The sequence below is a fragment of the Ranitomeya imitator genome, chromosome 1 (genome assembly GCF_032444005.1).
Source record: "Ranitomeya imitator isolate aRanImi1 chromosome 1, aRanImi1.pri, whole genome shotgun sequence".
In the NCBI taxonomy this organism is placed as follows: Eukaryota; Metazoa; Chordata; class Amphibia; order Anura; family Dendrobatidae; genus Ranitomeya; species Ranitomeya imitator.
In genome coordinates, this window is record NC_091282.1 from 535,954,250 (window position 1) to 535,981,474 (window position 27,225).

General features: G+C 45.0%; 1 long non-coding RNA gene across 1 annotated transcript in view; it reads left to right on the forward strand.

Moving 5' to 3' along the window:
- The window catches only part of LOC138677455 (uncharacterized), a 95,328-nt gene extending 72,553 nt beyond the window's left edge, over positions 1-22,775 (forward strand). The window contains exon 2 of the long non-coding RNA XR_011320887.1: positions 22,464-22,775. This is a non-coding gene — a long non-coding RNA (uncharacterized lncRNA). The remainder of the gene's footprint in view (positions 1-22,463) is intronic.
- Positions 22,776-27,225: the final 4,450 nt, after the last annotated feature.

The window sequence follows — 27,225 nt, forward strand, 5'->3', positions numbered from 1 at the left end:
CAGGATGGGGCCAATCATACCAGGAACAGGATGGGGCTATTTATACCAGAAAAAGGATGGGACCAATCATACCAGGACCTTGATGGGGATAATCATACCAGAATAAGGATGGGACTAATCAAATCAGGACCTTTTTGAGTCCAATCATACCAGGATAAGGATGGGGCTCGAGCATACCAAGACCAGGATGGGGCCAATCATACCAGAATTATGATGGGGCCATGCACACCAGGATAGGGATCAGGGGGCCATGCATACCAGGATAGGGGATATTAAGTACAGAATTGACCAATTTTTTGCTTCAGTTTTTTTTTCCTAATTTCCTCCTCTAAAACCTAGGTGCGTCTTATGGTCCGCGGCGTCTTATAGTCTGAAATATACGGTACTAAGGGACTGTGATGTACATAATAAGGTTACATTCCTGTATCCGTGTGCAGTGTCGGTGTGCTGCGAGTTTTTACAGACGCATTGAGCATGTCCCATTCTGATTCTCAAAATCAGAACAGAACATTCTCTGACCCTCACGGATCTCATTCTCAGAGCCGTGATTTTCATGTATGTGTGAATGGACCTATAAAACTCTGTGAGCCCATGTGCCATCCGATAAAAAAAACGTGAAAACACACGGACATTTCACACAAATATGAAAATGTAGACTAAGGTATTTTACAGATAACATTATCACTAGTGATGAGCGAACGTGCTCACCACTACTCTGTACTCACCCGAGTATCACTATGCTCGGTGTACTCGTCGAGCACTGAGTATTTCTGGGATTATTCAGCGGGAGCTTGGGTCTCCGCCCTGCAATATTGGCGGACTTTAGAGACCCAATCAACATGCAGGGATTGTCTGCCAGGCACTGTAACACTGCAGCCATCTTTGTTGTGGTCTTGCAATGATTAGCTGGCCGTACAGCATCTTCCCAAGTATAAGAGACCTGGTGCTGCCCTGCTCGCCGCATTCTGCTCCGGACTTAGCTAGTGGAGGGAGAGCTGCTGCTGAGATAGGGTCAGAATTTGAAACGTTCTTTTAATAGTTATTGTGGGTCTGCTTGTGTTCAGTCCACAAATCCTGAGAAACCAACAGTCCTTTTTAGGGCTGAGGCCGGGGTCACACTAGAGAGGAATACGGACGTATGAGAGGCGCAAAAACAACGCATTACACACGGACCAATGTTTCTTTATGGGGCAGCTCCTATCTGCCATATGTTTCTCAGCCGTATTTTACGGGCTGAGAAAATTGCAGCATGCTGCTTTTGTCAGCGTATTGCGCAAAAAATCCGCCAATGAAAATCTATGGGGGCGAGAAAAATACGGATTACACATGGACCATGCGTGTGACTTGCGAGAAATACGCACCGGTGTTCTATAGAAAAGTCGGTAATTCAGTGCGGTGTACAGTAAAATCACTCTGACAGGTCAGAATAGAGAAAATAAATGTCTACACATAGAATAGGTGTGTATATATATATATATATATATATATATATATATATATATATTTATTTAATACAGAGCTAGATAGCAGAAAAGCCAGTAATTCAATTGCCAGCTTTTGCTATCTCCTTATCAAACCCGACAGGATATGAGACGTGGTTTACTGTATGTAAACCATGTCTCATATCCTGTCAGGTTTGATAAGGAGATAGCAAAAGTCGGCAATTGAATTGCCGGTTTTTAAGCTATCTAGCTCTGTATGAAATATAAATATATATACCGTATTTTCCGGCGTATAAGATGACCAGGCGTATAAGACGACCCCCCAACTTTTCCAGTTAAAATATAAAACCTTCTTAAAAGTCGGGGGGTCTTCTTATATGCCATGTGTCCTTCTTATAGGTCCGGTGACTAATGTGCCTTTTGGGGGGGAGTGGTCCCGATGACGAAGAGGGGGCGTCTCACAGGAAAGTGTGAGTGGAGTATCCCCCTATTACCTCATTGTAGCAGCGTGGGGTCTCTGTGCTGTGGGGAGCGGCTCGTCTTTGTGCCGTGTGGGTGCTGTGCTGTGGGGCGGCGGCCCCTCTTCATGCAGCGTCAGGGCTCTGTGCTGTGGGGCGGCGTATCTTCGTGCAGAGTCGGGGCTCCACCAGCATTTCCCATTTCCTCAAAGCCAGGAGGCACTGGCAGCTCCATTGCTGCGATGCGGTGGCCTCCGGGAAAATGGCCGCTGGGGGCAGCGCATGCTCAGATTCAGATCTCATCTCCCGAGATCTCAGGACGAGATCTGAATCTGAGCATGCGCTGCCCCCAGCAGCCATTTTCCCGGAGGCCACCGCATCACAGCAATGGAGCTGCCAGTGCCTCCGGGCTTTGAGGAATTGGGAAATGCCAGAGGAGCCCCGAATCTGCACAAAGATTCGCCACCCCACAGCACAGAGCCCTGACGCTGCACAAAGAGAAGCCGCCGACCCACAGCACAGCACCCACGCAATACAAAGAGGAGCAGCCGCCGCCGCTCCCAGCACAGAGACGCCACGCTGTTACAATGAGGTAATAGGGGGATACTCCACTCACACTTTCCTGTGAGACGCCCCCTCTTCGTCAGTGTTACCACTTCCCCCCACCCACCATATACACATTGGTCTGTACCCGGCGTACAAGACGACACCCGGCATATAAGACGACTCCCGACTTTTAAGAAGATTTTCAGGGGTTAAAAAGTCATCTTATACGCCGGAAAATATGGTATTTATATATATATATATATATATATATATATATGTATGTGTCTCACTGATATATCTACTATATAATTGTCTAAGGGTCACTTCCGTCTTTCTGTCCTTCTGTCTGTCTTTCTGTCTGTCACGGATATTCATTGGTCGCGGCCTCTGTCTGTCATGGAATCCAACTCGCTGATTAGTCTCACCAGCAGCCTGTCATGGCTGCCGCGACCAATCAGCGACGGCCACAGTCCGATTAGTCCCTCCCTGCTCCCCTGCAGTCAGTGCCAGGCACCCGCTCCATACTCCCCGCAGTCACCGCTCACACAGGGTTAATGCCAGCGGTAACGGACCGCGTTATGCTGCGGGTAACTCACTCCGTTACCGCTGCTATTAACCCTGTGTGCCCCCAACTTTTTACTATTGATGCTGCCTATGCAGCATCAATAGTAAAAGGATCTAATGTTAAAAATAATAAAAAAATAAAAAATCATTATATACTCACCTTACGCCGCCTTTCCCGCTCCTCGCGATGCTCCGGTAACTGCTCCATGCAAGCGGCAGGTTCCGGTAGCAAGGATGGTATGCGACAAGGACCTGCCATGACGTTACGGTCATGTGACTGCGACTTCATCACAAGTCCTGCGCGCCTGCGCGAGAAGGACCTGCCATGACGTCACGGTCATTTGACTGTGACGTCTTCACGGGTCCTGCGCTACCAACGCTGGGACCGGAAGCTGCCGAGTGCATCGCACACAGGCGACATGACTACAAGGGCTCCCTCGGAACGTGAGTATATGTTTATTTTTTATTTTTTAACCTGTGACATACGTGGCTGGGCAATATACTACGTGGCTCTGTGCTGTATACTACATCGCTGTTCAATATACTACGTGGCTCTGTGCTGTATACTACGTCACTGAGCAATAAACTATGTAACTGGGCAATATACTACGTGGCTGGGCAATATACTACGTCACTGGGCAATATACTACGTGACTGGGCAATATACTACGTGGCTGGGCAATATACTACGTGGCTCTGTGCTGTATACTGTCACTGGGCAATATACTACGTGACTGGGCAATATACTACATGGCTGGGCAATATACTATGTGGCTCTGTGCTGTATACTACGTCACTGGGCAATATACTACGTAACTGGGCAATATACTACGTGGCTGGGCAATATACTACGTGGTTGGGCAATATACTACGTCGTTTGGCAATATACTACGTGGCTGGGCAATATACTATGTGGTTGGGCAATATACTACGTGGCAGGGCAATATACTACGTGGGCTGTGCAATATACGTGGACATGCATATTCTATAATACCCGATGCGTTAGAATCGGGCCACCATCTAGTATATATATATATATTTATATATATATACTAGATGGTAGCCCAATTCTAACTCATCGGGAATTCTAGAATATGTATGTAGTTTATTTATGAAGATTTTAGAATAATACATTGAATACACAGGATTCGCCTGTCGCTGATTATTCGCGGCTGGCCACGTAGTATATAGCACAGCCACGTAGTATATAACAGCCCACGTAGTAAATAGCACAGCCACGTAGTATATTGCACAGCCACGTATTATATAGCACAGCCCACGAAGTATATAGAACAGCCCAAGGAGTATATAGCACAGCCCACGGAGTATATAGCACAGCCCACGGAGTATATAGCACAGCCCGCAGAGTATATAGCACAGCCCGCAGAGTATATTGCACAGCCCGCATAGTATATTGCACAGCCCGTGTAGTATATTGCACAGCCCACGTAGTATATTGCAGAGCCCGTGCAGTATATTGCACAGCCCGCGTAGTATATTGCACAGCCCGCGCAGTACCATGCACGTAGTGTACAACACAGGACATGTAGTGTATAACACATGCCATGTAGTCTATAACACAGGCCACGTAGTGTATAGCACAGCCCACGCACTATATTGCACAGTCCGCGTAGTACATTGCACAGCCCGCGTACTATATTGCACAGCCCGCATACTATATTGCACAGCCCGTGTACTATATTGCACAGCCCGCACAGTACATTGCACAGCTCGCGCAGTACATTGCACAGCCCGCGCAGTACATTGCACATCGCATATTGCACAGCCCACGTAGTATATAGCACAGCACACGCAGTATATTGCACAGCCCATGTAGTATATTGCCCAGCCCACGCAGTATATTGCCCAGCCCACGTAGTATATTGCCCAGCCCATGTAATATATACCAATGTGGGCACCATATCCCTGTTAAAAAAAAGAATTAAATAAAAAATAATTATACACTCTCCCTCCATTGGCCCCCGGATCGAAGTGGTTACCGACGCTCCTCGCGTGCTCCGGTCTGAAGAGTGCATTGCGGTCTCGTGAGATGATGACATAGCGGTCTCGCGAGGCCGCTACGTCATCATCTCGCGAGACTGCAATGCATGGAGCGGTCACCGGGGCATCGCGAGGAGCGGGAAAGGCGCCGGAAGGTGAGTATATGATGATTTTTTTTTTTTATTATTATTTTTAACATTAGATCTTTTTACTATTGATGCTGCACAGGCAGCATGAATAGTAAAAAGTTGGTCACACAGGGTTAATAGCAGCGTTAACCGAGTGCGTTACACCGCGGTCAACGCTGCCATTAACCCTGTGTGAGCGCTGACTGGTGGGGAGTACGGAGCGGGCACTGACTGCAGGGAGGATTGCCACGACCAATCAGCGACTTGGATTCCATGACAGACAGAGGCCACGACCAATGAATATCTGTGACAGAAAGACAGACAGAAGGACAGACAGAAAGACGGAAGTGACCCTTAGACAATTATATAGTAGACATAGACTGTATATATGTTTTCACAAATATTTGAACCCATGGATCCATTCTATATCCATTTTGCAAGCCAGCGAGAAAATCTCGCCGTACGGATGCCATACGGATGCCATACGCATGACACGGATAATTTTTGGAGAAAAAAATCGCATTCTCGCGTTGAATACGGATCACTGTTCAGGAAGTTTTCTGAATATCTCGGCCGTAAAAAACGGACCGTATTTTCCTACGCTAGGTGTGACGCTGGCCTAATTCGGGGGGGTACAGAGATTGATGCGCTAGGTAGGCAGGGGAGTCTATGTGAACATATACACATCAGTGCAAGGCCTGCAGACACTGTATGTGAGTATATATATCTCACAGCATACTTAAAAAGCTGTACTACTGTCTGTTGCTGCTTATTTAATATCTACCTAGCTGCAGTTATCTGTGGCAAAAAATTTTTTGCAGCTTATACCTGCTCACTTTATTCTAAAACAATCCATAGCCTCCTTTGTTCTACATTTATTTGCTTGGTCACGCTGCAGACTTCAGCCAGGTCATTGCAATAGAAGAGTGTGCAAATCTAAGAATTATTTTTTTTTTTTTGCCCAAGGCATGAGATGTGAGTGCGCCAAAAAACCTGTTCTTTTTTTGTTGTGCTATCTAATATTTTGTAGTGTTTTCCAACATTTTTGGACACCATTTTGCTGCCCCAAAAATCTGTAGCTGGCCCCCAAATATTTAGCTACAGTTCTTATGTTTATCACGGTGAGTTGTACGCCACACGCATAGCATATCATTGTGCTAAATATCTCAAAATTTTAGTACTCAAATTTTTTTTGTGTCATAGCCAACTTATTGACACAATTTTGGTGTGCCCAAAAAAATCAAGGCCACATTTTGATCAGTCTGTTATCTCTGGCTGATGCCTGGTGTATCATTGGTGTCAAAATCCATGCTTTGCAGGCATATGTTGCATAGTTCTGTCTGCTAGCCTTGTTCTACTGAGTATTTTTTTTTTAAATATTTAAAACAAAAAAACATTTGAGCTGTCTGTTATCTCCGTCACACGCCTGGTGTATCTGTGGTGGAAAAATCTTGGCTTCGCCGGCATACGTAGCATAGGTCTGTCTGCTAGCCTTGTTCTAATCTGTATTTTTTGTTTAAAAAATATATTAAAAAAAATTAACTGTTGTCTCTGTCAGACGCCTTGTGTAGTTGTTGTGGAAAAATTTTAGCTTCACAGGCATACGTTGCATAGTTCTGTCTGCTAGCCTTGTTCTATTAAGTATTTTTTGTTTAAAAATTATTAGAAATTTTTTTTTTAACTGTCTATTATCTCCGTCAGATGCCTGGTGTATCTGTGGTGGAAAAATCTTGACTTCGCAGGCATACGTTGCATAGTTCTGTCAGCTAGCCTTGTTCTACTAATTATTTTTTGTTTAAAAATTATTAGAAAAAAAAAACATTTTAACTGTCTATTATCTCCCTCAGATGCCTGGTGTATCTGTGGTGGAAAAATCTTGGCTTCGCAGGCATAAATTGCATAGTTCTGTCTGCTAGCCTTGTTCTACTCAGTATTTTTTGTTTTCCAAAATCACCAAAAAACATACCCAAAAATCGATCCAGTCTGTTATCTCCATCAGATGCCCGGTGTATCTTTGGTAGAAAATTCTTAGCTTTGCAGGCATTCAATCCATATTTCTGTCTGCTAGCCTTGTTCTACTCAGTGTTTTTTGTTTAAAAATTATTAGAAAAAAAAAACATTTTAACTGTCTATTATCTCCGTCAGATGCCTGGTGTATCTGTGGTGGAAAAATCTTGACTTCGCAGGCATATGTTGCATAGTTCTGTCAGCTAGCCTTGTTCTACTAAGTATTTTTTGTTTAAAAATTATTAGAAAAAAAAAACATTTTAACTGTCTATTATCTCCCTCAGATGCCGGGTGTATGTGTGATGGAAAAATCTTGGCTTCGCAGGCATACATTGCATAGTTCTGTCTGCTAGCCTTGTTCTACTCAGTATTTTTTGTTTTCCAAAATTACCAAAAAACATACCCAAAAATCGATCCAGTCTGTTATCTCCATCAGATGCCCGGTGTATCTTTGGTAGAAAATTCTTAGCTTTGCAGGCATACGTTCCATAGTTCTGTCTGCTAGCCTTGTTCTACTCAGTATTTTTTGTTTAAAAAATATTAAAAAAAACCAAAACATTTTAACTGTCTGTTATCTCTGTCAGATGCCTGGTGTGTCTGTGGTGGAAAAATCTTAGCTTTGCAGGCATACTGATCACATATAATTCACTAAATAAATCCATTTGTATTGAGCATTTCAAATATTTCAGTAGTCCATTTGAAATGGGCCAAGCAAGGGGCAAGGGAAGGGGAAGTGTTCTGACCTGGTGGTTAGGACAATAATGGACCTGGTGGTTAAGTGCACACAGAAAGACCTGATAGTTACAATAATACAGGACAAGCTCTGGGACGTGGGAACTCTGCTGACCGCAATCCCTAATCCTATCACACACACTAATAGCCGTGTATTGCTCCTAACGCTCCCTATGCAACTCGTCACAGCCTAAGGAACTAGCTAGCCCTAAAGATAGAAAAATAAGCCTACCTTGCCTCAGAGAAATTCCCCAAAGGAAAAGGCAGCCCCCCACATATAATGACTGTGAGTTAAGGTGAAAATCACAAACACAGAGATGAAATAGATTTAGCAAAGAGAGGCCCGACTTACTGAACAGACAGAGGATAGGAAAGGTGACTTTGTGGTCAGCACAAAAACTACAAAAAAAACACGCAGAGGGCGCAAAAGACCCTCCGCACCGACTCACGGTACGGAGGCGCTCCCTCTGCGTCCCAGAGCTTCCAGCAAGCAAGACAAAAATCAAAATAGCAAGCTGGACAGAAAAATAGCAAACAAGAGAAAAACAAGCAGGAACTTAGCTTCTGCTGGAGAAGACAGGTCACAAGAACGATCTAGGAGCGAACAGACCAATACTGGAACATTGACAGGTGGCATGGAGCAATGATCTAAGTGGAGTTAAATAGAGCAGCCAGCTAACGAATTAACCTCGTCACCTGTGGAAGGAAACTCAGAAGCCGCAGCCCCACTCACAACCACCAGAGGAAGCCCATGGACAGAACCAGCCGAAGTACCATTCATGACCACAGGAGGGAGCTTGACAACAGAATTCACAACAGGGAAGTGGACATGATTCTAATGGTGCATGCAGAGGATGAGGCCGTGGCCAAGCTGAAAGTGGGCCACAACAAACACCCACATCTTCCAGCTCGACCTTCCTGTCCCAGTTTCTAGGGGACCGCAGCACACCACTATTGAAGCCAGAGCAGTGTGAAACATTTGTTGGTTGGATAGCGGATAATGCTTCCAGTCACTTAGCCACCTCACCACCACCATGTCTTCCACATGGTCAAGTCTGAGTAGCCGTGAGTGTGGAGAGCATATAACTCACCCTGATCCTCCTTCCTCCTACCATGCCGAATGCCCTGAGACAACTGATCCCACACTTGGACACTCCGACGAGCTGTTCAGTTTTCCCTTTAAAGATTCCAGCCTCTCGGCTGTCAACTTGAAGTGGGGCCAGATGAGATCGCATGTAGTGATGCCCAAAGGTTTGATGGGGGGAAAATGTCACAAGAGGTGAACGATGATGAGACACAATAGCCAGAAAGTCAGTCGGAGGAGCAGGGTGCAGATGTGCAAGATGAGGTTGTGGATGCCATAGTGACTGACCAAAACTGGCAAGGGGACATGCAGAGCGAGGACAGCAGCACACATGGGGAAGGAGGCATATCACCCCAACAGGCAGGAAGAAGCAGTGTGGTGGCTACAAACAGAAGGCGTGCATCTGTTCCCCATAACACCAACATGAGGGAAGTTGCCATTCCAACTGTTAGATCTTCCCGAGTCTGGTTATTTTTTAAAGACTCTACCGATAACCCCAAACAAGCCATTTGCAGCACCTGCCATGACCGCATCAGCAGGGGTAGCAAAACTACCAGCCTCACCACCACCAGCATGATTAGCCACATGGCAGCAAAGCCTCCGACTTTGTGGGCCGAACCCCAGGCTCCAGGAACACTGTCTGCAGGTGACACCACTGCTTCTTCCACTGTTTTGTGTAGAAGCCAATCCCCAGTCCACCATGCATGTGAAGATGTCTCTGGCCCTGCACATGTTATTGCCCACAGTCAAGCAGGACCATCAACAAGCCCATCCACGTCCTTGTCCCAGCGCAATCTTCAGTCAAGCGGAAATACCCAGCCAACGCCCCACAGGCCACAGTACTAAATTCTCACATTTCTCGTCTGCTTGCGCTAGAAATGTTACCTTTTAGGTTTGTTGAGATGGAAGCTTTCCGCAACCTGATGGCAGAGGCCGTCCCAAGGTACTCGGTACCCAGTCACCACTATTTCTCCCGGTGTGTGTCCCACAACATTACCCATGCCCTCAACAATGCTGTTACTGGGAAAGTCCACCTAACCATGGACACGTGGACAAGTGCTTGTGGGCAGGGACGGTACATCTCACTGACGGCACACTGAGTTAACATAGTGGAAGCAGGGACTCAGTCGGACCTTGGGATGGAACACATCGTATAAAAGTGAACGAGGGCTGGATTGGGCAAGACTTCTGTACACCACCAAGTGAAAACAGCAAAACATAACCTCTAAGGCCAGGATCACACATGCGAGAAATACGTCTGAGTCTCGCATGGTAATCCCCAACCCTGCCGCCTGCACTCCGGAGCGGAGCGTGCGGCCTCATAGCAATACATGAAGCTGCACGCTCCGCTCCTGAGTGTTGGGTGCAGGGCCGGGGATTACCATGCGAGACTCGGACGTATTTCTCGCATGTGAGATCCCAGCCTAATACATTGTCTTTTTGGTGGAGGCGTATTCTCATACACCTCTTCACAACCACACATGGGTATACTCTTCCTGATTTATTCTGTTTGGTGTTATCCTTATCCTCATCGTCATCATCCACAACAACAAGATCACCAGGGTTAACGTGTTCTGTGCTGCTACAGCCAGTCCAATTTTTGTGCAAGGGTGTTTTTATGATGCCCATTACTAATTTGAAACCAAAACAAATGTTACTCTCCTAGGGGGAAATGTAATAAAAATGAGATGTACGTATGTTCTTCCAATTTATTCTTTTCTTTTCCTTTTTCATATCTCTGGAAAATCCTCTCATGAGTTAGTGTATACGTCTACAATAGAAAAATATTGAAATACTGTCATATTTTAATTTACAGTGTCTTGCGAAAGTATTCGGCTGGAAGTTCCCTGGAACTTTTCAACCTTTTCCCACATATAATGCTTCAAACATAAAGATACCAAATGTAAATTTTTGGTGAAGAATGAACAAGTGGAAAACAGTTGTGAAGTTGAACGAAATTTATTGGTTATTTTAAATTTTTGAGTTAATTCAAAAACTGAAAAGTGGGGCGTGCAATATTATTCAGCCCCTTTAACTTAATACTTTGTTGCGCCACCTTTTGCTGCGATTACAGCTGCAAGTCGCTTGGGGTATGTCGCTATCAATTTTGTACATCGAGAGACTGAAATTCTTGCCCATTCTTCCTTGGCACACAGCTCGAGCTCATTGAGGTTTGATGGAGATCGTTTGTGAACAGCAGTTTTCAGCTCTTTCCACAGATTCTCGATTGGATTGAGGTCTGGACTTTGACTTGGCCATTTTAACACCTGGTTATGTTTATTTGTGAACCATTACATTGAAGATTTTGCTTTATGTTTGGGATCATTGTCTTGTTGGAAGACAAATCTCCGTCCCAGTCTCAGGTATTTTGCAGACTCAAACAGGTTTTCTTCAAGAATCGTCCTGTATTTGGCTCCATCCATCTTCCCATCAATTTTAACCATCTTCCCTGTCCCTGCTGAAGAAAAGCAGCCCAAACCATGATGCTGCCACCACCATGTTTGACAGTGGGGATGGTGTGTTCAGGGTGATGAGCTGTGTTGCCTTTATGCCAAACATATCGTTTGGCAATTTTGCCAAAAAGTTCGATTTTGGATTGATCTGACCAGAGCACCTTCTTCCGCATGTTTGGTGTGTCTCCCAGGTGGCTTGATGTAAACTTAAAACAACACTTTTTATGGATGTCTTTGAGACATGGCTTTCTTCTTGCCACTCTGCCATAAAGGCCAGATTTGTGCTGTGTACGACTGATTGTTGTCCTATGGACAGACTGTCCCACCTCATCTGTAAATCTCTGCAGTTCATCCAGCGTGATCATGGGCCTCTTGGCTGCATCTCTGATCAGTCTTCTCCTTGTTTGAGTTGAAAGTTTAGAGGGACAGCCAGGTCTTGGTAGATTTACAATGGTATGATACTCCTTCTATTTCAATATGATCACTTGCACAGTGCTCCTTGTTATGTTTAAAGTTTTGGAAATCATTTTGTATCCAATTCTGGCTTTAAACTTCTCCACAACAGTATCACGGACATGCCTGTTGTGTTCCTTGGTCTTCATGATGCTCTCTGTGCTTTAAACAGAACTCTGAGACTATCACAGAGTAGTTGCATTTATACAGAGACTTGATTACACACAGGTGGATTATATTTATCATCATTAGGCATTTAAGACAACATTGGACCATTCAGAGATCCACACTGAACTTCTGGAGTGAGTTTGTCGCACTGAAAGTAAAGAGGCCGAATAATATTGCACGCTTCTGAATTTCCAAAAATTTTTAAAATAACCAATAAATTTTGTTCAACTTCATAATTGTGTTCCACTTGTTGATTCTTCACCAAAAATTTACATTTGGCATTTTTATGTTTGAAGTGGGAGAAGATTAAAAAGTTAAAGGGAGCCGATTAGTTTCGCAAGGCACTGTATTTCACTGTCTCTGAGCTGTTGCTAGGGACAAACATATCTCGTTGGACACATTATGGCTTCATATCTATGAACCTGTGTTTGCCCCTCCCTTTTGTTATTTGTTTTATTTCATTATGATTTATCATTATGTCTCCTCATTCTCCAACACTAGATCACCAGTGGGTCCTGTGCTCATACTGCCAAAGCAATTTTTGGCAAAGGTGTCTTTGATGCCCATACAATATTTTTAAAAAAATGTACCCTCCATGGGGAAATGTTTTTCAGCCCATACACTTTGTGTATGGGCATTACAAGTCTCGGAGACCCGCTCCTTAACATTGGGCCTAGTTTTTAATAAGGCCTTCCTCAACTTGTCATCATTCTCTGCCTCTAGATCACTAGGGTTAACGTTTTCTGTCCTGCTACAGCCAGTCCAGTTTTGTGCAAGGGTGTTTTTATGATGCCCGTTACCAATTTGAGACCAAAACAAATGTTACTCCCCCAGGGGGAAATGTCATAAAAATGAGATGTACATGCAGCGCCCCAGAGATCTGGTCGTTGCAGTATGACACTCTGCCACTAAGGGGAGTGATGGTACGTCTGATGGCACTGAAGGAATTCTCCTGACCAGGTATCACCAGCACACATTACACTTCACACTCCGGCCTCTAGGGGGAGAAAAAGGCTTTATTTATTGGGCCACTCCTCACACTGGTAAAACTAGGGGTTGGGGAGGAAGTTAGTCAGAAGCTGACTGGGTTAGATTCAGGCAACATCCCGTGGCAGGGGGTGTTGCAGGGAGAAGACACAGGGGGGTCCCTGTCAGGCGTGGGAACCTGGCAAGTGCCTAGCGAACAGAACAGAACGTTACGGAACCGCGCCTGCACCTCCTTGCGGCGGTATCCTAAGAAAGAGACAAGAAAGGAAGGATATTGTGGAACAGTGTAAACGAGATCTAGCAAAAAGGAGTACCAGTAGGAGTCGTGCCGTGAGACCGAGGCAACATCCTACTGAGGCGCATAGCCGGTGGCCGGAACACCGCGGGAGTAACTGACTTCAGGCCTTACTTCAAACTCCGCAGGACAGTTAATTATAGGTTGGCTGTCTACCTTAAGAAGACATAGGGGGCAACATTGGGAGAGGGGCATCTCTAGGGTCCCGGAAGACCTCCAAGCCTTCCCGTCATACGGGTGCGTCCTAGCCAAAACATACTGGGGGACGAGAAACTAGCAACATCTGGAACTAACGAGAGAGAGAGAGAGCTGTAGAGAAAGAACGAAACGAGAACAGCAGTTGTGAGGACTATTCCGAATGCTCAGCAGGGTAGAACTACAACACACAGGCGCTAGTGGTGGGCAACGATTTCCATCTGCGAGGGAAACTCTGGAAGTGCCCATCAGACCGGCCTGTCTCTGATAGCCCTGTTAAACGTGCTCTGGATTGAGGATCTTGAAGTCTTCAGTAAAGAGGTAATGAGACTGCAACCTTGTGTCCTTGTTATTGACTGCACCTCACGCCATTACTTTCCACCTTACTGGGAAGCCCTGGGGACATACTTCACCTGTGGGAAGGTATACCATCCAGCTGCAATTCCATCACCCCAGCGGACCCCGCAGCAGCGTCGGTCACCCTGACTGAACACCACAGGTGGCGTCACGAACCCCTGACAGACTATTCCACCTTTATTGGATGCCCCTTAGCAGGGTCGCGGACCGGGTCTAGCCACCGTGACAGTCTCAGAACCGAACCAGAGAGGCCCGGTACCGAAACGCGTGGCCCTGTGTCTGGGGGCGATCCAACTTGGCGTCACGAACAGGATCGTACTTAAGCCTGAAGAATTGGGTTATGTGTGCCTTGGAACTGTGATTGAAACGTGTTGGACTGTGATTTATTGCATGGACTGTGTATTGCTATCTGCCGCAAGATTCCCACCAAAACTGCCGCCATTGTAGCGCCACGAGGAGCGCAGGAGAAGAAGAAGGGCGTGGAAGTGGGCGTAAGTAAGCTGGAGAGCGCGAAAGATAATTGCCTCCCAGTCTAAGCATTGCTGTATCCTGAGGGCATGTCCGTCAGCGGCTGAGGTCCGCCTTCTCATTCTCCATGGAGGGTGGAGACAATGGAGACGGGACCGCCCTCGGAAGAGAGCCCAGGAAGAAGACCCAGAGGAGGAGACAAAGATGTTAACGTCCAGGCCACCGCATGGCGACAACCCAGCCAGGCAGAGACCTGCACCCCCTGCAGCGACCTCGGAGTCATCACCGCTGCAGAGACTTTCCATCGCGGAGCAGCCAGAGGGAAAACGCGGCGGATGGATGCCCGTCGGTGGGACGGTCGAAGACCGCGACCTAAGACCTGGAGACGCAGTAACTTATACCCGATGGTCGAGGGGGACCGGCTGGACGGCCAGGGGCGTTCAGCGGTGCGCAGTCCTCCATGTCGCAGCTGGGACCCCGGATGATGATGTCCCCACTGTGGATCGCCGGGCTGACCAGGCCCTGCGTGCGATTGTGGATCCCACCCGTGCTCAACGGAGAGGAGTGGTCTGCGAGGTAAGACCACAACCTTCACAGAACTAAACCTCAAAACCCCGAAAATGTACATAAGGCCCTAGAAATAGGAAAAACCCAATGTGGCTAAACAAAGAAGTAAGACAGGCAATTAACAGTAAAAAGAAAGCATTTGCACTACTAAAGCAGGATGGCACCATTGAAGCTCTAAAAAACTATAGGGAGAAAACTACTTTATCTAAAAAACTAATTAAAGCTGCCAAAAAGGAAACAGAGAAGCACATTGCTAAGGAGAGTAAAACTAATCCCAAACTGTTCTTCAACTATATCAATAGTAAAAGAATAAAAACTGAAAATGTAGGCCCCTTAAAAAATAGTGAGGAAAGAATGGTTGTAGATGACGAGGAAAAAGCTAACATATTAAACACCTTCTTCTCCACGGTATTCACGTCGGAAAATGAAATGCTAGGTGAAATCCCAAGAAACAATGAAAACCCTATATTAAGGGTCACCAATCTAACCCAAGAAGAGGTGCGAAACCGGCTAAATAAGATTAAAATAGATAAATCTCCGGGTCCGGATGGCATACACCCACGAGTACTAAGAGAACTAAGTAATGTAATAGATAAACCATTATTTCTTATTTTTAGTGACTCTATAGCGACGGGGTCTGTTCCGCAGGACTGGCGCATAGCAAATGTGGTGCCAATATTCAAAAAGGGCTCTAAAAGTGAACCTGGAAATTATAGGCCAGTAAGTCTAACCTCTATTGTTGGTAAAATATTTGAAGGGTTTCTGAGGGATGTTATTCTGGATTATCTCAATGAGAATAACTGTTTAACTCCATATCAGCATGGGTTTATGAGAAATCGCTCCTGTCAAACCAATCTAATCAGTTTTTATGAAGAGGTAAGCTATAGGCTGGACCACGGTGAGTCATTGGACGTGGTATATCTCGATTTTTCCAAAGCGTTTGATACCGTGCCGCACAAGAGGTTGGTACACAAAATGAGAATGTTTGGTCTGGGGGAAAATGTGTGTAAATGGGTTAGTAACTGGCTTAGTGATAGAAAGCAGAGGGTGGTTATAAATGGTATAGTCTCTAACTGGGTCGCTGTGACCAGTGGGGTACCGCAGGGGTCAGTATTGGGACCTGTTCTCTTCAACATATTCATTAATGATCTGGTAGAAGGCTTACACAGTAAAATATCGATATTTGCAGATGATACAAAACTATGTAAAGCAGTTAATACAAGAGAAGATAGTATTCTGCTACAGATGGATCTGGATAAGTTGGAAACTTGGGCTGAAAGGTGGCAGATGAGGTTTAACAATGATAAATGTAAGGTTATACACATGGGAAGAAGGAATCAATATCACCATTACACACTGAATGGGAAACCACTGGCTAAATCTGACAGGGAGAAGGACTTGGGGATCCTAGTTAATGATAAACTTACCTGGAGCAGCCAGTGCCAGGCAGCAGCTGCCAAGGCAAACAGGATCATGGGGTGCATTAAAAGAGGTCTGGATACACATGATGAGAGCATTATACTGCCTCTGTACAAATCCCTAGTTAGACCGCACATGGAGTACTGTGTCCAGTTTTGGGCACCGGTGCTCAGGAAGGATATAATGGAACTAGAGAGAGTACAAAGGAGGGCAACAAAATTAATAAAGGGGATGGGAGAACTACAATACCCAGATAGATTAGCGAAATTAGGATTATTTAGTCTAGAAAAAAGACGACAGAGGGGCGATCTAATAACCATGTATAAGTATATAAGGGGACAATACAAATATCTCGCTGAGGATCTGTTTATACCAAGGAAGGTGACGGGCACAAGGGGGCATTCTTTGCGTCTGGAGGAGAGAAGGTTTTTCCACCAACATAGAAGAGGATTCTTTACTGTTAGGGCAGTGAGAATCTGGAATTGCTTGCCTGAGGAGGTGGTGATGGCGAACTCAGTCGAGGGGTTCAAGAGAGGCCTGGATGTCTTCCTGGAGCAGAACAATATTGTATCATACAATTATTAGGTTCTGTAGAAGGACGTAGATCTGGGGATTTATTATGATGGAATATAGGCTGAACTGGATGGACAAATGTCTTTTTTCGGCCTTACTAACTATGTTACTATGTTACTATGTAAGTTATTTAACTGTTGCTTGCTGCTGCTTAAAACCCATCCAGGGTTAACTCCTAGGGATCCCTTTGTTTACCCGGGATCCCTCTTCTTTTTGTTTTTTTATCATTGTTCCAAAAGACTGCCGGATCATGAACAGTGAATGAATCCAAAACTGCTTTGTATATAGTTTGCACCTTCTTAAAGGTGCTCCCGTAGGGGTTAGAGAGAGAGTCCTCCCGAGAACTGTAGAAAGATGGTCGGCACAATGACAGTAGGCCCAGCAAAGGAGCTAGGCGGTCCTGCTTTGGGGAAGTTAGAACGGAAAGAAAAGTTGAGTTATTTAGTATTTTATGGTAGGCCTTTTAGTGGGTTCAGCGTATACGCCCTTAAAGGAAAAGTTAACTTATTGTTCAGAGTTTGCACTTAGTAGAATACCCGGTTGGGTACTGAGAGTTATTTATAGTCAAAAATGTTATTTAAAAATATTAATCCTGTTTTTGTTTGTAACGTTCAAGTGTCCTTACCTCCCATAAAGGGAAGCACCTTTTCTATTTACTTGTTCTAAGCATTTCAAAAATTTTGTATGTCTTTTGCTGTATTATATTGTTGTTCTTCTTCCCAGTCCAGGAGTACTGGATTTAACCGGGGGGGAGTGCAGCGCCCCAGAGACCTGGTCGTTGCAGTATGGCACTCTGCCGCTAAGGGGAGTGGTGGTACGTCTGATGGCACTAAGGAGTTCTCCTGACCAGGTATCACCAGAACACATTACACTTCACACTCCGGCCACTAGGGGGAGAAAAAGGCTTTATTTATTGGGCCACTCCTCACACTGGTAAAACTAGGGGCTGCGGAGGAAGGTAGTCAGAAGCTGACTGGGTTGGATTCAGGCAACATCCCGTGGCAGGGGGTGTTGCAGGGAGAAGGCACAGGGGGGACCCTGTCAGGCGTGGGAACCTGGCAGGTGCCTAGCGAACAGAACAGAACGTAACGGAACCGCGCCTGCACACCCTGCGGCGGTATCCTAAGAAAGAGACACGAAGGGAAGGATAATGTGGAACCGTGTAAATGAGATCAAGCACAAAGGAGAGCCAGTAAGAGTCGTGCCAAGAGAGAGAGAGGCAACATCTTACTGAGGCGCGTAGTCGGTGGCCGGAACACCGTAGGAGTAACTGACTTCAGGCCTTACTTCAAACTCCGCTGGACAGTTAGTCATAGGTTGGCTGTCTACCTTACTACACCTACGAAGACATAGGGGGAAACATTGGGAGAGGGGCATCTCTAGGGTCCCGGAAGACCTCCAAGCCTTCCCGTCATACGGGTGGCATCCTAGCCATAACATATCTGGGGGACGTTAGAAACTAGTAACATCTGGAACCAAAGAACAAGAGAGAAAGCTGTAGAGAACGAACGAACGAGAACAGCAGTTGTGAGGACTATTCTGAATGCTCAGCAGGATAGGACTACAACACACAGGCGCTATTGGTAGGCAACGATTTCCATTTGTGAAGGAAACTCTGGATGTGCCCATCGGACCGGCCGGTCTCTGAGAGCCCTGTTAAACGTACTCTGGATTGAGGATCCTGAAGCCTTCAGTAAAGGGTAAAGAGACTGCAACCTTGTGTCCTCATTATTGACCGTACTTCACACCATCACCATCCACCTTTCTGGGAAGCCCTGGGGACATACTTCACCTGTGGGAAGGTATACCATCCAGCTGCCATTCCATCACCCCAGTGGACCCCATAGCAGCGTCGGTCACCCTGACCGAACACCACAGGTGGCGTCACGAACCCCTGACAGACTGCTTTACTACTTTCGTTGGACGCCCCTTAGCAGGGTCGCGGACTGGGTCTAGCCACCGTGACAGCCTCAGAACTGAATCAGAGAGGCCCGGTACCGAAACGCGTGGCCCTGTGTCTCGGGGCGCTCCATGAGTACCTAAAAGCGGACTCTGCTGTGACTGGTGAGGGGCGCTTTAAGACCCATGTAGAGACATTGGCCCGTATAGAGACTGTGATTCCTGGTACAGAGACTGTGATTCCTGGAGAGAGATTTAACAGTGCAGAGCCCCTGATTCCTGGTACAGAGACTTAACAGTGCAGAGCCCCTGATTCCTGCTGTGCTGTAAAGGCTAAAGACTTAGACCTTGTGCATATCACATTAACTCCCAAAACCCCAGGCAGCAGGCTCCTAGAGACTCCTTCAAGCAAGTCCTCATCAGACTGATAAGTGTTCTTTTCTCAAGAAAATCCTGCTTAATTCTGTTACACTGTTTGACTCCCATATTTTTGCACTGTTTTATTGCTAGTTATTTTCCATTGCTTCCTCCCTGTGAGGAGAACCTTATTACTGTTATTAAACCCCTCAACTGTTGGTCTGTCTGTTCCGTGGTGACATACTCAGTACCTGCATACTATTACAGGGGTATTGGGGTATGTTGTAATTCTTGGCAGCCCAGCCACTCACTGCATAGGCAATAACAGCATAGGAGACCCACTGTTTAATAATGGCCCTTAAACAATATTAATGCTGCCTTATGCCCCTCTAAAAATAGGCTTTGAGACTTTAAGACTGAGTCCATCTTTCATAAATGAAACAAGATGTGTCTCATTATCTGTCACACACCACATGGCCAGCTAGGGTTGTTAAATGTTACAATGACATTTCCTAGTGAATGCATTTGTAGTGGTTGAAAGCAATGTTAAAGTTGAAAAACGCATCAAAAAGCTGCGTGTGAACATAGCAAAAGTGGTGGAGGAACATTTCAGTCTGGGGTTAAAGGGAACCTGTCACCCCGTTTTTTCAGATTGAGATATAAATACTGTTAAATAGGGCCTGCGCTGTGCGTTACTATAGTGTATGTAGTGTACCCTGATTCCCCACCTATGCTGAGAAATACATTACCAAAGTCGCCGTTTTCGCCTGTCAATCAGGCTGGTCAGGTCGGGTGGGCGTGGTCACAGCGCTGTTTCTTCCTCAGCTTTACGTTGGTGGCATAGTGGTGTGCGCATGTTGAAGTGACTAATCCACTGTGGGCACGTGAACAAGCAGCGCGCGATCTGCGCTGTCATCCCTTTCATCGGTGGGGGCGGCCATCTTCCTGGGGCCGCGCGTGCGCAGATAGAGTGCTCTGCTGCACGGGGCTTCAGGAAAATGGCCGCGGGATGCCGCGCGTGCGCACAAGAGATCGCGGTGGCCATTTTCCCAAAGCCGAGTTTGCATAGCGCGCAGGGAATTCGGAACTTGGACATGCGCACACCACTACGCCACCAACGGAAAGCTGGGGAAGAAAAGAGCGATGTCACCACGCCCACCCGACCTGACCAGCCTGATTGACAGGCGAAAACGGCGCCTTTGGTAATGTATTTCTCAGCATAGGTGGGGAATCAGGGTACACTACATACACTATAGTAACGCACAGCGCAGGCCCTATTTAACAGTATTTATATCTCAATCTGAAAAAACGGGGTGACAGGTTCCCTTTAATTATTTTGCCTTATATACAAGTCATTACCCTGGAAAGGATGTACCTTAACATATTTCCCAGCAAAATCCATTTGGGTTTCGTTTTTGTATGTTTTTTTGGTGTACCTGAAAAAATGGTGTGAAACTCTGACAACATTGCTTACAGCTGTGACCAAGGAGTCAGAAATGCTTCCAGTGGACATCCCCATGATGTTTCCATGCCACTTGAGCTGTGTGTCCATCATTTTCAGAAGTTTTTAGACCTTAAAAGGACCCCCGGGTGGATCGCGGTAAAATACTCGTGTTTTCCATAGACTTACATTGGGGTCGTTGCTCGGGTCAAGTACCCGAGTATTCCAATTTGCTCCACTCAAGCAACGAGCACCCGAGCATTTTATTGCTCGCCCATCACTAATTATCATTCCATGTCACACAGTGCAGATACAGAATAATATCTATGTCCAGGCACTTAACACTGATGTCTTGTCTGATTAGAGTCGCTTTCTGCTGTTTGTTCTCCATCTGGTCAAACATTCATGTAGACATCTCCCAGCAACGGCTCTTTTTGTCATGATGAACTTTGCAGCCCTGAAAATAACAAGGTTACATACATTTTACACATACAGTGGGTACGGAAAGTATTCAGACCCCTTTACATTTTTCACTCTTTGTTTCATTGCAGCCATTTGGTAAATTCCAAAAAGTTATTTTTTTTTCTCATTAATGTACACTCTGCACCCCATCTTGACTTTGAAAAAAATATTTAGAATTGAGAGTCCTCAGTGGTTGATACCTTTTAATGGCTAACTGATAAGATGGTAACAAATTCCAAGCTTTCGAGACTACTCAGGTCTCTTCATCAGGCAAAGACTAAAAGAAATTCTGAAGAATCACATACTGTATTTATGCACAACATAGCACAGAAAAAACAAACAAACAAAAAAAACCATGGGGAAGAAACCATGGTGAAGACAGGTGACATGAAGCAGAATTACCATGAGTGATAAACAGTTATGTCCATAAATATTGGACCAGTTTTTAGATAAGGAATGTTTCATTGTCCTCTGATTGGGGTCTGGTTCTGTTGTGATGACCACTCGTAGTCTGAGGGGCAAGTTCCTTAGTTGATGTAAAAAGACATAAATCCATGCGACACATTCATTCCTGAACTAAGACTGTCAAAGGTCATCATCAGTTTGTATTCCCATACTCTTCTGTCTCTCTTAGATTTGAAGCTACCTTTTAACACAAGTAATTTCATGTCCATAATGTTATGATTTGGGGGACAAAAATGTATTGCCACAGGTAGATCCATTCTTTTTTCTCTTATTATGTGGCGGTGAGAAGTCATTCTTGTTCTAAGCTTTTGCCCTGTCTCCCCCACATACAGACCCCCAGTTGGACATTTAGTACAAATAATTAGGTACACCACATTAGAAGTGACGCAGCTGAAAGTACCTGGGATCTTGTAGTCCTGATGTGAATTGGAGATGTTTATCTTGTCCGTGGTCATTATAAAAGGACAGGTTTTAAATTTTTTCTGATTTCAAGGAAAGGTACCTGCAGCTGTAGGAGAGGACAGGGAGCTTCTGACAATGATGCTTCTTAGATTTGGGGGCTGCCTAAAACACAGTAGTGGGGGGTCTGGAAAAATAGATTGTAATTGGGCATCTTTTTGTAGTAAAGGTTGTAATTTCCATGAAGCTCCCTTTAGCACCTCCAGATTTGGATTGTAGGTGACTACTAGAGGTACCCGGTTATTTTCTTCTTTAGCTTTGTAATGTAGCAGGTGATTCCTTGATATTCTGGTGGCTCTTGTAATCTGGCTTCAATTGTTCTTGGATGGTAGCCCTGATTCAAAAAGTTCTTTCTGAGGCGACCAAGGTGTTCATCCCTATCCATTGGGTTGGAACATATACGAGGGGCGATCCAAAAGTAATGATAATCGGTTATTTCTATTGCACACAGAAATTAAAATAAAATGTTTTCTTCTCTCTTAGGTACCCACTAGTCCAGGAAAAAAAAAATCACTTAAATAGACCACGATTCCTGGGAGCTACATTCATTTGAATATGAACTGCCGAGGAGTGAACATCAAAATGGAAAAAAAACGAGCTCAGAGCTGTCATCAAATACCTCTGCTTGAAAAAAATGACTACCAAATACATACACAGCGACTTGGTGGAAACATTGGGGGACTCTTCTCCATATTCCACAGTTGCATGCTGGGCCAAGGAATTTAAGCTGGGAAGAACATCGACGGAAGATGAACATCGTGAAGGACGCCCATCCACGTCCCTCAATGAAGAAAACGTGAAAAAAGTTGAAGAAGTTGTATTGGCAGATCGAAGAGTGACTATCAGGCATGTAGCTAAGGTCACAGAGATCTCATATGACAGTATTCAAAGAATCCTTGCAAAAGAATTGCATATGAGAAAGGTTTGTGTGCGTTGGGTGCCAAAAATGTTAACCGACGAGCAAAAGAAGAAACGAGTTGACATTTCAATAGCAAATCCCGAAAAGTTCCAAGCAGACAATGTAAATTTTTTGTGACGTTTTTTGACCATGGACGAGACCTGGATCCACCACTTTGATCCCGAAACTAAACAACAATTGATGACATGGAAACGAGCCGACGAACCGACGCCGAAGAAATTCAAAGTGTCAAGCTCAGCAAGGAAGGTTATGGCTTCCGTTTTTTGGGACGCTGAAGGAATTATTATGGTGGACTATTTGGACTACGCAGAACAAATAAGAAGATTGCAGGAGGCTTTCAAGGAGAAAAGGCGCGGCAAACTGCGGGCTGGAGTGCTGTTTCACCAAGATAACACGTCGGCTCACAAAGCTGCAGTTGCCATGGCTACCATTCAAGAAGCGGGCTTTGAACTGGTGGAACACCCCCCCTATTGGCCAGATCTAGCCCCCAGTGACTTCTTTCTCTTTCCTCAACTCAAGGAACACCTCCTGGGTAAGAAATTTGATGACAATAGCGACGTGATAACCGCTGTTGGGGATTTTTTTGAGGGTCAAGATCAAGAATTTTTTTCTAAGGGAATTCTAAGTTTAGAAAAGAGATGGACTAAATGTATAGACTTGTTAGAAGACTATGTAAAAAAATAAAAACTTTTTTTGACTATATTCATTGTGTTTAGTATTGATTGTCATTACTTTTGGATCGCCCCTCGTACGATTGTATCTGATGGCTTGGCTGTAGACAATGGAGTTTTAAATGTGTTTTGGATGGAAACTGTCCCATTTAAGGTATGTTGGACGGTCGATTGGCTTCTGATATAGGGATGTCTCTATTTTATTGTTCTGCAGCTTAATGATGGTGTCCAAAAAGTTAATTTCAGTACAGGAGTAGTTGAGTGTCAAGTTGATGGTAGGATGAAATTGATTAAACTGTTCATGGAACGTCTTTAGCTGTGGCTCAGACTCTGTCTAGATGATTAAAATGTCATCAATGTAGCGGAAGTACGCCAGAGGCCTGATGGGACATAATGGTCATAGGTATTCCGACCCTTTGCTCAGTATTGAGTAGAAGGACCATTTTGAGCTAGTACAACCATGAGTCATCTTGGGAATGTTTTTCACACCTGGATTTGTGGGTCCTCTGCCACTCTTCCTTTCAGATCCTCTCCAGTTCCATCAGGTTGGATGGTGAACCTTGGTGGCCAGCCATTTTCATGTCTCTCCAGAGATGCTCAATTGGGTTCAGGTCAGGGCTCTAGCTGGGCCAGTCAAGAATGGTCACAGAGTTGTTATGAAGCCATTACTTTGTTATTTTTGTCTGTGTGCTTAGGGTCATTGTCTTGTTGGAAGGTGAACCTTCCGCCAAGTCTGACGTCCAGAGCACTCTGGAAAAGGTTTTCATCCAAAATATCTCTGTACTTTGCCGCATTCATGTTTCCTTCAATGGAAACCAGTCATCCTGTCCCTGCAACTGAAAAACACCCCCATAGCATGATGCTCCCACAACCATGATTTACTGTTGGGATTGTAGTGGGCAGGTGATGAGCAGTGCCTGGTTTTCCCCACATATACAGCTTAGAAATATCACCAAAAAGGTCTATCTACATCTCATCAGACCAGAGAATCTTATTTATCACAGCCTTGGAGTCATTCATGTGTTTTTTAACTAACTATGCAGGCTTTCATGTCTTGCACTGAGGAGAGGCTTCCATCGGGCCACTCTGCCATAAAGGCCCGACTGGTGGAGGGCTGCAGTGATAGTTAATTTTGTGGAACTTTCTCCCATCTCCCTACTGCATCTCTGGACATCAGCCACAGAGATCTTGGGGTTCTTCTTTACCTCTCTCACCAAAGCTCTTCTCCAACGATTGCTCACTTTGGCTGGACGGTCAGGTCTATGAAGACTTCTGATGGTCCCAAACTTCTTCCAATTAAGGATTATGGAGGCCACTGTGCTCTTAGGAACCTTGAGTACTGCAGAAATTCAGTTGTAACCTTGGCCAGACCTGTGCTTTGCCACAATTCTTTCTCTGAGCTCCTTGGTCAGTTCCTTTGACAACATGATTCTCATTTGGTCTGACATGCACTGTGAGCTGTGAGATCTTATATAGACAGGTGTGTGCCTTTCCAAATCAAGTCCTATCAGTTTAATTAAACACAGCTGGACTCCATTGAAGGAGTAGAGCCATCTCAAGGAGGATCGCAAGGAAATGGACAGCATGTGACTTAAACATGAGTGTCTGAGCAAAGGGTCTGAATACTTATGACCATGTGATATTTCAGTTTTTCTTTTTTCTTGAATTTGCAAAAGTGTCTATATTTCTGTTTTTTTCAGTCAAGATGGGATGCAGAGTGTACATTAATGTCAAAAAATGAACTTTTCTCAATTTACCAAATGGCTGCAATGAAACAAAGAGTGAAAAATTTAAAGGGGTCTGAATACTTTCTGTACCCACTGTACTTCTGCACTTCTCCAGTCATTCACAATGTGACAGACTTGTACTCTGTTCTGCTGTTGCACGAGCTGGTTTAAAAATATGTTTATCTGTTTCTGATGTTGGGCATAATAGTACGCCCATGTCGGAATCCCTCCCTTTGATGTGGGCTCCGACGCTGAGCCCACATCTTTCCTGACACATGTCAGCTGTTTTGTACACCTGGCATGTGCCTCTAACAGCTGCCTGTCGAATGACAATCGACCCACTGCTGTTAACCTGTTAAATGCCACTGTTAATCTCTGACAGCAGAATTTAACTCGTGCTCTCGGTAAGCGTGCCGGAAATCCCGCCCATCAATGACCCCGTCACATGATCACAGGTCACCGATGGGTTGGCATGACAACCAAAGGTCTCCAGCAGACCGCTATGGTTATCATAGCTGGATTGTATCTACACCAAAATGGTATGCAAAAAATAAGCCCTCACCCAGCCCCAAATCATGAAAAATGGAGACCCTACAAGTCTCGGAAAATGACACCATTTTTTTCTTGTTTTTTTTAACAAAGTTTTTTTTTTTTTACCATTTAAATAAAAAAGAACCTAGATATGTTTGGTGTATATGAACTCGTAATGACCTGGAGGTTCATAATGGCAGGTCAGTTTTAGCATTTAGTGAACATGGTAACAAATACCTAGAAAAAAAACTGTGGAATTGCACTTTTTGCAGTTTTACCACACTTGGAATTTTTTTTCCATTTTACAGTACACGATTTGTTAAAAGCAATGGTGTTGTTCAAAATTACAACTTGTCCGGCAACAAACAAGCTCTCATATGGCCATTTTGTTAGAAAAATAAAAAAAATTATGACTCTGAGAAGAATGGGAGCAAAAAATGAAAACTCAAAGACGAAAATATTTCCAGTTATGAAGAGGTTAAATGACTCACAGAAATTGGTTATGCCACTTACATTTCTGCTGCTGCTAATGTTTTGTTGATGACGCCTTGAGGTTCCGGGGGTTGGACATTTATAACTGGGATGCTATCTTGGGGAAAACCACTTCTAAGATTATCTATAAGAGTATTTCAATACTCCAGCAAGTGCGCATCCCTTTCCAGAGGAAGAAGCATCTTGCTAAATTTACTCTTGTACTGTGGATCTAACAGAGTAGCAACCCAGTAGTCAGCACTATTTCTAATCTTAAGAATACAGGCATCGTGTTGAAGATAGTGCAGCAAAAATGTACTCATGTGTCGGGGCTTCCATGAGGTCCAAGTCCATGCTGTGTTGGTGGCAGGGTAACACTCAAGGTTGCTTCCTCCATCTCCTCCCGCCAACCACAGAAAACAGAGAGCATATCATTATCCTCTTTAGCTCCTGACTGCTACGTATCCATCACCTCATCCTATTCAATTTGTTCCTCATCTCCTGCATCTTCACAGTTTGTCTGGTACAGTGAGCCCCCCTTGATCTCTGTAAGTCACCCTCCCATGGCACCCGCCTGTGCGATGACAGTTGGCAAATTTGAGATATTGTTATCCCTTCTGCATCCTCATCTGCTTCCAACTCTTCCTCTGGGACCATTACCTTTTCATGCAGACTATTCAAAGTGTGCTTCAGCATGTAGATGACCAGAATAGTGATGCTGATGGCGGCACCGTCAGCGCTAACCATCTTAGTTGGCATTTCAAAACTATGCAGAATGGTGCAGAAGTCCTTCACCTGTGCCCACTCCGCAAGCGTGATTTGCACCACTTCCGGACTGCGTTGGCTCAGGCTATGCAAAAAGACATACTGCACCAGGGCTTGTTGCTTGCTGCCTCAGCCGCTGCTACATGTGCAGAGTGGAATTC